The sequence below is a fragment of the Euwallacea similis genome, unplaced genomic scaffold, assembly GCF_039881205.1.
Source record: "Euwallacea similis isolate ESF13 unplaced genomic scaffold, ESF131.1 scaffold_47, whole genome shotgun sequence".
Lineage (NCBI taxonomy): Eukaryota > Metazoa > Arthropoda > Insecta > Coleoptera > Curculionidae > Euwallacea > Euwallacea similis.
In genome coordinates, this window is record NW_027098672.1 from 143946 (window position 1) to 156344 (window position 12399).

Consider the following 12399-nt stretch of genomic DNA (forward strand, 5'->3'; position numbering starts at 1 on the left):
TGGGCTCAGTCGTGGGACTATTTTGATGAATTCCTGAGAAAAAAATCCACATACCTCAAATAAACCGGTTAATTATTAAAAGATTGCACGCTCCGCGCTCGGAAATCTCTGGTCCGATTCGGCCGTGTGACCACACAAAATGTTCCTTTAGACAAGCTCTATCCAACGGTGCGATCAGTCGTGGGACTATTTTGATGAATTCCGGAGATAGAAATACACATACGTCAAATATACCGGGTAATTATTAAAAGTTTGCACGCTCCGCGCTCGGAAATTCCTGGTCCGATTCGGCCGTGTGACCACACAAAATGTTCCTTTAGACAAGCTCTATCCAACGGTGCGATCAGTCGTGGGACTATTTTGATGAATTCCGGAGATAGAAATACACATACGTCAAATATACCGGGTAATTATTAAAAGTTTGCACGCTCCGCGCTCGGAAATTCCTGGTCCGATTCGGCCGTGTGACCACTCAAAATGTTCCTTTAGACAAGCTCTGTCCAACGGTGTGATCAGTCGTGGGACTATTTTGATGAATTCCTGAGAAAAAAATCCACATACCTCAAATAAACCGGGTAATTATTAAAAGTTTGCACGCTCCGCGCTCGGAAATTCCTGGTCCGATTCGGCCGTGTGACCACACAAAATGTTCCTTTAGACAAGCTCTATCCAACGGTGCGATCAGTCGTGGGACTATTTTGATGAATTCCTGAGAGAAAAATCCACATACCTCAAATAAACCGGGTAATTATTAAAAGATTGCACGCTCCGCGCTCGGAAATCTCTGGTCCGATTCGGCCGAGTGACCACTCAAAATGTTCCTTTAGACAAGCTCTATCCAACGGGGTGATCAGTCGTGGGACTATTTTGATGAATTCCTCAGAGAAAAATCCACATACCTCTAATAAACCGGTTAATTATTAAAAGTTTGCAAGCTCGGCGCTCGGAAATTCCTGGTCCGATTCGGCCGAGTGACCACTCAAAATGTTCCTTTAGACAAGCTCTATCCAACGGTGGGATCAGTCGTGGGACTATTTTGATGAATTCCGGAGATAGAAATACACATACGTCAAATATACCGGGTAATTATTAAAAGTTTGCACGCTCCGCGCTCGGAAATTCCTGGTCCGATTCGGCCGTGTGACCACTCAAAATGTTCCTTTAGACAAGCTCTATCCAACGGTGCGATCAGTCGTGGGACTATTTTGATGAATTCCTGAGGGAAAAATCCACATACCTCAAATAAACCGGGTAATTATTAAAAGATTGCACGCTCCGCGCTCGGAAATCTCTGGTCCGATTCGGCCGAGTGACCACTCAAAATGTTCCTCTAGACAAGCTCTATCCAACGGTGGGCTCAGTCGTGGGACTATTTTGATGAATTCCTGAGAAAAAAATCCACATACCTCAAATAAACCGGGTAATTATTAAAAGTTTGCACGCTCCGCGCTCGGAAATTCCTGGTCCGATTCGGCCGTGTGACCACTCAAAATGTTCCTCTAGACAAGCTCTATCCAACGGTGGGATCAGTCGTGGGACTATTTTGATGAATTCCTGAGAAAAAAATCCACATACCTCAAATAAACCGGGTAATTATTAAAAGTTTGCACGCTCCGCGCTCGGAAATTCCTGGTCCGATTCGGCCGTGTGACCACACAAAATGTTCCTTTAGACAAGCTCTATCCAACGGTGCGATCAGTCGTGGGACTATTTTGATGAATTCCTGAGAGAAAAATCCACATACCTCAAATAAACCGGGTAATTATTAAAAGATTGCACGCTCCGCGCTCGGAAATCTCTGGTCCGATTCGGCCGAGTGACCACTCAAAATGTTCCTCTAGACAAGCTCTATCCAACGGTGCGATCAGTCGTGGGACTATTTTGATGAATTCCGGAGATAGAAATACACATACCTCAAATAAACCGGTTAATTATTAAAAGTTTGCAAGCTCCGCGCTCGGAAATTCCTGGTCCGATTCGGCCGAGTGACCACTCAAAATGTTCCTCTAGACAAGCTCTATCCAACGGTGGGATCAGTCGTGGGACTATTTTGATGAATTCCTGAGAAAAAAATCCACATACCTCAAATAAACCGGTTAATTATTAAAAGATTGCACGCTCCGCGCTCGGAAATCTCTGGTCCGATTCGGCCGAGTGACCACTCAAAATGTTCCTTTAGACAAGCTCTATCCAACGGTGCGATCAGTCGTGGGACTATTTTGATGAATTCCGGAGATAGAAATACACATACCTCAAATAAACCGGTTAATTATTAAAAGTTTGCAAGCTCCGCGCTCGGAAATTCCTGGTCCGATTCGGCCGAGTGACCACTCAAAATGTTCCTCTAGACAAGCTCTATCCAACGGTGCGATCAGTCGTGGGACTATTTTGATGAATTCCGGAGATAGAAATACACATACGTCAAATATACCGGGTAATTATTAAAAGTTTGCGCGCTCCGCGCTCGGAAATTCCTGGTCCGATTCGGCCGTGTGACCACACAAAATGTTCCTTTAGACAAGCTCTATCCAACGGTGCGATCAGTCGTGGGACTATTTTGATGAATTCCGGAGATAGAAATACACATACCTCAAATAAACCGGGTAATTATTAAAAGATTGCACGCTCCGCGCTCGGAAATCTCTGGTCCGATTCGGCCGAGTGACCACTCAAAATGTTCCTCTAGACAAGCTCTATCCAACGGTGCGATCAGTCGTGGGACTATTTTGATGAATTTCGGAGATAGAAATACACATACGTCAAATATACCGGGTAATTATTAAAAGTTTGCACGCTCCGCGCTCGGAAATTCCTGGTCCGATTCGGCCGTGTGACCACACAAAATGTTCCTTTAGACAAGCTCTATCCAACGGTGCGATCAGTCGTGGGACTATTTTGATGAATTCCGGAGATAGAAATACACATACGTCAAATATACCGGGTAATTATTAAAAGTTTGCACGCTCCGCGCTCGGAAATTCCTGGTCCGATTCGGCCGTGTGACCACTCAAAATGTTCCTTTAGACAAGCTCTATCCAACGGTGCGATCAGTCGTGGGACTATTTTGATGAAATCCTGAGAGAAAAATCCACATACCTCAAATAAACCGGGTAATTATTAAAAGATTGCACGCTCCGCGCTCGGAAATCTCTGGTCCGATTCGGCCGAGTGACCACTCAAAATGTTCCTCTAGACAAGCTCTATCCAACGGTGGGCTCAGTCGTGGGACTATTTTGATGAATTCCTGAGAAAAAAATCCACATACCTCAAATAAACCGGTTAATTATTAAAAGATTGCACGCTCCGCGCTCGGAAATCTCTGGTCCGATTCGGCCGAGTGACCACTCAAAATGTTCCTTTAGACAAGCTCTATCCAACGGTGGGATCAGTCGTGGGACTATTTTGATGAATTCCGGAGATAGAAATACACATACGTCAAATAAACCGGGTAATTATTAAAAGATTGCACGCTCTGCGCTCGGAAATTCCTGGTCGGATTCGGCCGAGTGACCACTCAAAATGTTCCTTTAGACAAGCTCTATCCAACGGTGGGCTCAGTCGTGGGACTATTTTGATGAATTCCGGAGATAGAAATACACATACGTCAAATATACCGGGTAATTATTAAAAGTTTGCACGCTCCGCGCTCGGAAATTCCTGGTCCGATTCGGCCGTGTGACCACTCAAAATGTTCCTCTAGACAAGCTCTATCCAACGGTGGGATCAGTCGTGGGACTATTTTGATGAATTCCGGAGATAGAAATACACATACGTCAAATAAACCGGGTAATTATTAAAAGATTGCACGCTCTGCGCTCGGAAATTCCTGGTCGGATTCGGCCGAGTGACCACTCAAAATGTTCCTTTAGACAAGCTCTATCCAACGGTGGGCTCAGTCGTGGGACTATTTTGATGAATTCCTGAGAAAAAAATCCACATACCTCAAATAAACCGGTTAATTATTAAAAGATTGCACGCTCCGCGCTCGGAAATCTCTGGTCCGATTCGGCCGAGTGACCACTCAAAATGTTCCTTTAGACAAGCTCTATCCAACGGTGCGATCAGTCGTGGGACTATTTTGATGAATTCCGGAGATAGAAATACACATACGTCAAATATACAGGGTAATTATTAAAAGTTTGCACGCTCCGCGCTCGGAAATTCCTGGTCCGATTCGGCCGTGTGACCACTCAAAATGTTCCTCTAGACAAGCTCTATCCAACGGTGGGATCAGTCGTGGGACTATTTTGATGAATTCCTGAGAAAAAAATCCACATACCTCAAATAAACCGGGTAATTATTAAAAGTTTGCACGCTCCGCGCTCGGAATTTCCTGGTCCGATTCGGCCGTGTGACCACACAAAATGTTCCTTTAGACAAGCTCTATCCAACGGTGCGATCAGTCGTGGGACTATTTTGATGAATTCCGGAGATAGAAATACACATACGTCAAATATACAGGGTAATTATTAAAAGTTTGCACGCTCCGCGCTCGGAAATTCCTGGTCCGATTCGGCCGTGTGACCACTCAAAATGTTCCTCTAGACAAGCTCTATCCAACGGTGGGATCAGTCGTGGGACTATTTTGATGAATTCCTGAGAAAAAAATCCACATACCTCAAATAAACCGGGTAATTATTAAAAGTTTGCACGCTCCGCGCTCGGAAATTCCTGGTCCGATTCGGCCGTGTGACCACACAAAATGTTCCTTTAGACAAGCTCTATCCAACGGTGCGATCAGTCGTGGGACTATTTTGATGAATTCCTGAGAGAAAAATCCACATACCTCAAATAAACCGGGTAATTATTAAAAGATTGCACGCTCCGCGCTCGGAAATCTCTGGTCCGATTCGGCCGAGTGACCACTCAAAATGTTCCTTTAGACAAGCTCTATCCAACGGGGTGATCAGTCGTGGGACTATTTTGATGAATTCCTCAGAGAAAAATCCACATACCTCTAATAAACCGGTTAATTATTAAAAGTTTGCAAGCTCGGCGCTCGGAAATTCCTGGTCCGATTCGGCCGAGTGACCACTCAAAATGTTCCTTTAGACAAGCTCTATCCAACGGTGGGATCAGTCGTGGGACTATTTTGATGAATTCCGGAGATAGAAATACACATACGTCAAATATACCGGGTAATTATTAAAAGTTTGCACGCTCCGCGCTCGGAAATTCCTGGTCCGATTCGGCCATGTGACCACTCAAAATGTTCCTTTAGACAAGCTCTATCCAACGGTGCGATCAGTCGTGGGACTATTTTGATGAATTCCTGAGGGAAAAATCCACATACCTCAAATAAACCGGGTAATTATTAAAAGATTGCACGCTCCGCGCTCGGAAATCTCTGGTCCGATTCGGCCGAGTGACCACTCAAAATGTTCCTCTAGACAAGCTCTATCCAACGGTGGGCTCAGTCGTGGGACTATTTTGATGAATTCCTGAGAAAAAAATCCACATACCTCAAATAAACCGGGTAATTATTAAAAGTTTGCACGCTCCGCGCTCGGAAATTCCTGGTCCGATTCGGCCGTGTGACCACTCAAAATGTTCCTCTAGACAAGCTCTATCCAACGGTGGGATCAGTCGTGGGACTATTTTGATGAATTCCTGAGAAAAAAATTCACATACCTCAAATAAACCGGTTAATTATTAAAAGTTTGCAAGCTCCGCGCTCGGAAATTCCTGGTCCGATTCGGCCGTGTGACCACACAAAATGTTCCTTTAGACAAGCTCTATCCAACGGTGCGATCAGTCGTGGGACTATTTTGATGAATTCCTGAGAAAAAAATCCACATACCTCAAATAAACCGGGTAATTATTAAAAGATTGCACGCTCCGCGCTCGGAAATTTCTGGTCCGATTCGGCCGAGTGACCACTCAAAATGTTCCTCTAGACAAGCTCTATCCAACGGTGGGATCAGTCGTGGGACTATTTTGATGAATTCCTGAGAGAAAAATCCACATACCTCAAATAAACCGGGTAATTATTAAAAGATTGCACGCTCCGCGCTCGGAAATTTCTGGTCCGATTCGGCCGAGTGACCACTCAAAATGTTCCTCTAGACAAGCTCTATCCAACGGTGGGATCAGTCGTGGGACTATTTTGATGAATTCCGGAGATAGAAATACACATACGTCAAATATACCGGGTAATTATTAAAAGTTTGCACGCTCCGCGCTCGGAAATTCCTGGTCCGATTCGGCCGTGTGACCACACAAAATGTTCCTTTAGACAAGCTCTATCCAACGGTGCGATCAGTCGTGGGACTATTTTGATGAATTCCTGAGAGAAAAATCCACATACCTCAAATAAACCGGTTAATTATTAAAAGATTGCACGCTCCGCGCTCGGAAATCTCTGGTCCGATTCGGCCGAGTGACCACTCAAAATGTTCCTTTAGACAAGCTCTATCCAACGGTGTGATCAGTCGTGGGACTATTTTGATGAATTCCTGAGAAAAAAATCCACATACCTCAAATAAACCGGGTAATTATTAAAAGTTTGCACGCTCCGCGCTCGGAAATTCCTGGTCCGATTCGGCCGTGTGACCACACAAAATGTTCCTTTAGACAAGCTCTATCCAACGGTGCGATCAGTCGTGGGACTATTTTGATGAATTCCTGAGAGAAAAATCCACATACCTCAAATAAACCGGGTAATTATTAAAAGATTGCACGCTCCGCGCTCGGAAATCTCTGGTCCGATTCGGCCGAGTGACCACTCAAAATGTTCCTCTAGACAAGCTCTATCCAACAGTGGGATCAGTCGTGGGACTATTTTGATGAATTCCGGAGATAGAAATACACATACGTCAAATATACCGGGTAATTATTAAAAGTTTGCACGTTCCGCGCTCGGAAATTCCTGGTCCGATTCGGCCGTGTGACCACTCAAAATGTTCCTCTAGACAAGCTCTATCCAACGGTGGGCTCAGTCGTGGGACTATTTTGATGAATTCCTGAGAAAAAAATCCACATACCTCAAATAAACCGGTTAATTATTAAAAGATTGCACGCTCCGCCCTCGGAAATCTCTGGTCCGATTCGGCCGAGTGACCACTCAAAATGTTCCTTTAGACAAGCTCTATCCAACGGTGCGATCAGTCGTGGGACTATTTTGATGAATTCCGGAGATAGAAATACACATACCTCAAATAAACCGGTTAATTATTAAAAGTTTGCAAGCTCCGCGCTCGGAAATTCCTGGTCCGATTCGGCCGAGTGACCACTCAAAATGTTCCTCTAGACAAGCTCTATCCAACGGTGGGATCAGTCGTGGGACTATTTTGATGAATTCCTGAGAAAAAAATCCACATACCTCAAATAAACCGGTTAATTATTAAAAGATTGCACGCTCCGCGCTCGGAAATCTCTGGTCCGATTCGGCCGAGTGACCACTCAAAATGTTCCTTTAGACAAGCTCTATCCAACGGTGCGATCAGTCGTGGGACTATTTTGATGAATTCCGGAGATAGAAATACACATACGTCAAATATACCGGGTAATTATTAAAAGTTTGCACGCTCCGCGCGCGGAAATTCCTGGTCCGATTCGGCCGTGCGACCACTCAAAATGTTCCTCTAGACAAGCTCTATCCAACGGTGTGATCAGTCGTGGGACTATTTTGATGAATTCCTGAGAAAAAAATCCACATACTTCAAATAAACCGGGTAATTATTAAAAGTTTGCACGCTCCGCGCTCGGAAATTTCTGGTCCGATTCGGCCGAGTGACCACTCAAAATGTTCCTTTAGACAAGCTCTATCCAACGGTGTGATCAGTCGTGGGACTATTTTGATGAATTCCTGAGAGAAAAATCCACATACCTCAAATAAACCGGGTAATTATTAAAAGTTTGCAAGCTCCGCGCTCGAAAATTCCTGGTCCGATTCGGCCGAGTGACCACTCAAAATGTTCCTCTAGACAAGCTCTATCCAACGGTGCGATCAGTCGTGGGACTATTTTGATGAATTCCTGAGAGAAAAATCCACATACCTCAAATAAACCGGGTAATTATTAAAAGTTTGCACGCTCTGCGCTCGGAAATTCCTGGTCCGATTCGGCCGTGTGACCACTCAAAATGTTCCTTTAGACAAGCTCTATCCAACGGTGTGATCAGTCGTGGGACTATTTTGATGAATTCCTGAGAAAAAAATCCACATACCTCTAATAAACCGGGTAATTATAAAAAGTTTGCACGCTCCGCGCTCGGAAATTCCTGGTCCGATTTGGACGAGTGACCACTCAAAATGTTCCTCTAGACAAGCTCTATCCAACGGTGCAATCAGTCGTGGGACTATTTTGATGAATTCCTGAGAGAAAAATCCACATACCTCAAATAAACCGGGTAATTATTAAAAGTTTGCACGCTCTGCGCTCGGAAATTCCTGGTCCGATTCGGCCGTGTGACCACTCAAAATGTTCCTCTAGACAAGCTCTATCCAACGGTGGGATCAGTCGTGGGACTATTTTGATGAATTCCTGAGAAAAAAATTCACATACCTCAAATAAACCGGTTAATTATTAAAAGTTTGCAAGCTCCGCGCTCGGAAATTCCTGGTCCGATTCGGCCTAGTGACCACTCAAAATGTTCCTCTAGACAAGCTCTATCCAACGGTGGGATCAGTCGTGGGACTATTTTGATGAATTCCGGAGATAGAAATACACATACGTCAAATAAACCGGGTAATTATTAAAAGATTGCACGCTCCGCGCTCGGAAATCACTGGTCCGTTTCGGCCGAGTGACCACTCAAAATGTTCCTTTAGACAAGCTCTATCCAACGGGGTGATCAGTCGTGGGACTATTTTGATGAATTCCTCAGAGAAAAATCCACATACCTCAAATAAACCGGGTAATTATTAAAAGTTTGCACGCTCTGCGCTCGGAAATTCCTGGTCCGATTCGGCCGTGTGACCACTCAAAATGTTCCTCTAGACAAGCTCTATCCAACGGTGGGATCAGTCGTGGGACTATTTTGATGAATTCCTGAGAAAAAAATCCACATACCTCAAATAAACCGGGTAATTATTAAAAGTTTGCACGCTCCGCGCTCGGAAATTCCTGGTCCGATTCGGCCGTGTGACCACACAAAATGTTCCTTTAGACAAGCTCTATCCAACGGTGCGATCAGTCGTGGGACTATTTTGATGAATTCCTGAGAGAAAAATCCACATACCTCAAATAAACCGGGTAATTATTAAAAGATTGCACGCTCCGCGCTCGGAAATCTCTGGTCCGATTCGGCCGAGTGACCACTCAAAATGTTCCTTTAGACAAGCTCTATCCAACGGGGTGATCAGTCGTGGGACTATTTTGATGAATTCCTCAGAGAAAAATCCACATACCTCTAATAAACCGGTTAATTATTAAAAGTTTGCAAGCTCGGCGCTCGGAAATTCCTGGTCCGATTCGGCCGAGTGACCACTCAAAATGTTCCTTTAGACAAGCTCTATCCAACGGTGGGATCAGTCGTGGGACTATTTTGATGAATTCCGGAGATAGAAATACACATACGTCAAATATACCGGGTAATTATTAAAAGTTTGCACGCTCCGCGCTCGGAAATCTCTGGTCCGATTCGGCCGAGTGACCACTCAAAATGTTCCTTTAGACAAGCTCTATCCAACGGTGGGATCAGTCGTGGGACTATTTTGATGAATTCCGGAGATAGAAATACACATACCTCAAATAAACCGGGTAATTATTAAAAGATTGCACGCTCCGCGCTCGGAAATCTCTGGTCCGATTCGGCCGAGTGACCACTCAAAATGTTCCTCTAGACAAGCTCTATCCAACGGTGGGCTCAGTCGTGGGACTATTTTGATGAATTCCTGAGAAAAAAATCCACATACCTCAAATAAACCGGGTAATTATTAAAAGTTTGCACGCTCCGCGCTCGGAAATTCCTGGTCCGATTCGGCCGTGTGACCACTCAAAATGTTCCTCTAGACAAGCTCTATCCAACGGTGGGATCAGTCGTGGGACTATTTTGATGAATTCCTGAGAAAAAAATTCACATACCTCAAATAAACCGGTTAATTATTAAAAGTTTGCAAGCTCCGCGCTCGGAAATTCCTGGTCCGATTCGGCCGAGTGACCACTCAAAATGTTCCTCTAGACAAGCTCTATCCAACGGTGCGATCAGTCGTTGGACTATTTTGATGAATTCCGGAGATAGAAATACACATACGTCAAATATACCGGGTAATTATTAAAAGTTTGCACGCTCTGCGCGCGGAAATTCCTGGTCCGATTCGGCCGTGCGACCACTCAAAATGTTCCTCTAGACAAGCTCTATCCAACGGGGTGATCAGTCGTGGGACTATTTTGATGAATTCCTGAGAGAAAAATCCACATACCTCAAATAAACCGGGTAATTATTAAAAGATTGCACGCTCCGCGCTCGGAAATTTCTGGTCCGATTCGGCCGAGTGACCACTCAAAATGTTCCTCTAGACAAGCTCTATCCAACGGTGGGATCAGTCGTGGGACTATTTTGATGAATTCCGGAGATAGAAATACACATACGTCAAATATACCGGGTAATTATTAAAAGTTTGCACGCTCCGCGCTCGGAAATTCCTGGTCCGATTCGGCCGTGTGACCACACAAAATGTTCCTTTAGACAAGCTCTATCCAACGGTGCGATCAGTCGTGGGACTATTTTGATGAATTCCTGAGAGAAAAATCCACATACCTCAAATAAACCGGTTAATTATTAAAAGATTGCACGCTCCGCGCTCGGAAATCTCTGGTCCGATTCGGCCGAGTGACCACTCAAAATGTTCCTTTAGACAAGCTCTATCCAACGGTGTGATCAGTCGTGGGACTATTTTGATGAATTCCTGAGAAAAAAATCCACATACCTCAAATAAACCGGGTAATTATTAAAAGTTTGCACGCTCCGCGCTCGGAAATTCCTGGTCCGATTCGGCCGTGTGACCACACAAAATGTTCCTTTAGACAAGCTCTATCCAACGGTGCGATCAGTCGTGGGACTATTTTGATGAATTCCTGAGAGAAAAATCCACATACCTCAAATAAACCGGGTAATTATTAAAAGATTGCACGCTCCGCGCTCGGAAATCTCTGGTCCGATTCGGCCGAGTGACCACTCAAAATGTTCCTCTAGACAAGCTCTATCCAACGGTGGGATCAGTCGTGGGACTATTTTGATGAATTCCGGAGATAGAAATACACATACGTCAAATATACCGGGTAATTATTAAAAGTTTGCACGTTCCGCGCTCGGAAATTCCTGGTCCGATTCGGCCGTGTGACCACTCAAAATGTTCCTCTAGACAAGCTCTATCCAACGGTGGGCTCAGTCGTGGGACTATTTTGATGAATTCCTGAGAAAAAAATCCACATACCTCAAATAAACCGGTTAATTATTAAAAGATTGCACGCTCCGCGCTCGGAAATCTCTGGTCCGATTCGGCCGAGTGACCACTCAAAATGTTCCTTTAGACAAGCTCTATCCAACGGTGCGATCAGTCGTGGGACTATTTTGATGAATTCCGGAGATAGAAATACACATACCTCAAATAAACCGGTTAATTATTAAAAGTTTGCAAGCTCCGCGCTCGGAAATTCCTGGTCCGATTCGGCCGAGTGACCACTCAAAATGTTCCTCTAGACAAGCTCTATCCAACGGTGGGATCAGTCGTGGGACTATTTTGATGAATTCCTGAGAAAAAAATCCACATACCTCAAATAAACCGGTTAATTATTAAAAGATTGCACGCTCCGCGCTCGGAAATCTCTGGTCCGATTCGGCCGAGTGACCACTCAAAATGTTCCTTTAGACAAGCTCTATCCAACGGTGCGATCAGTCGTGGGACTATTTTGATGAATTCCGGAGATAGAAATACACATACCTCAAATAAACCGGTTAATTATTAAAAGTTTGCAAGCTCGGCGCTCGGAAATTCCTGGTCCGATTCGGCCGAGTGACCACTCAAAATGTTCCTCTAGACAAGCTCTATCCAACGGTGGGATCAGTCGTGGGACTATTTTGATGAATTCCGGAGATAGAAATACACATACGTCAAATAAACCGGGTAATTATTAAAAGATTGCACGCTCCGCGCTCGGAAATCACTGGTCCGTTTCGGCCGAGTGACCACTCAAAATGTTCCTTTAGACAAGCTCTATCCAACGGGGTGATCAGTCGTGGGACTATTTTGATGAATTCCTCAGAGAAAAATCCACATACCTCTAATAAACCGGGTAAATATTAAAAGTTTGCACGCTCCGCGCTCAGAAATTTCTGGTCCGATTCGGCCGAGTGACCACTCAAAATGTTCCTCTAGACAAGCTCTATCCAACGGTGCAATCAGTCGTGGGACTATTTTGATGAATTCCTGAGAGAAAAATCCACATACCTCAAATA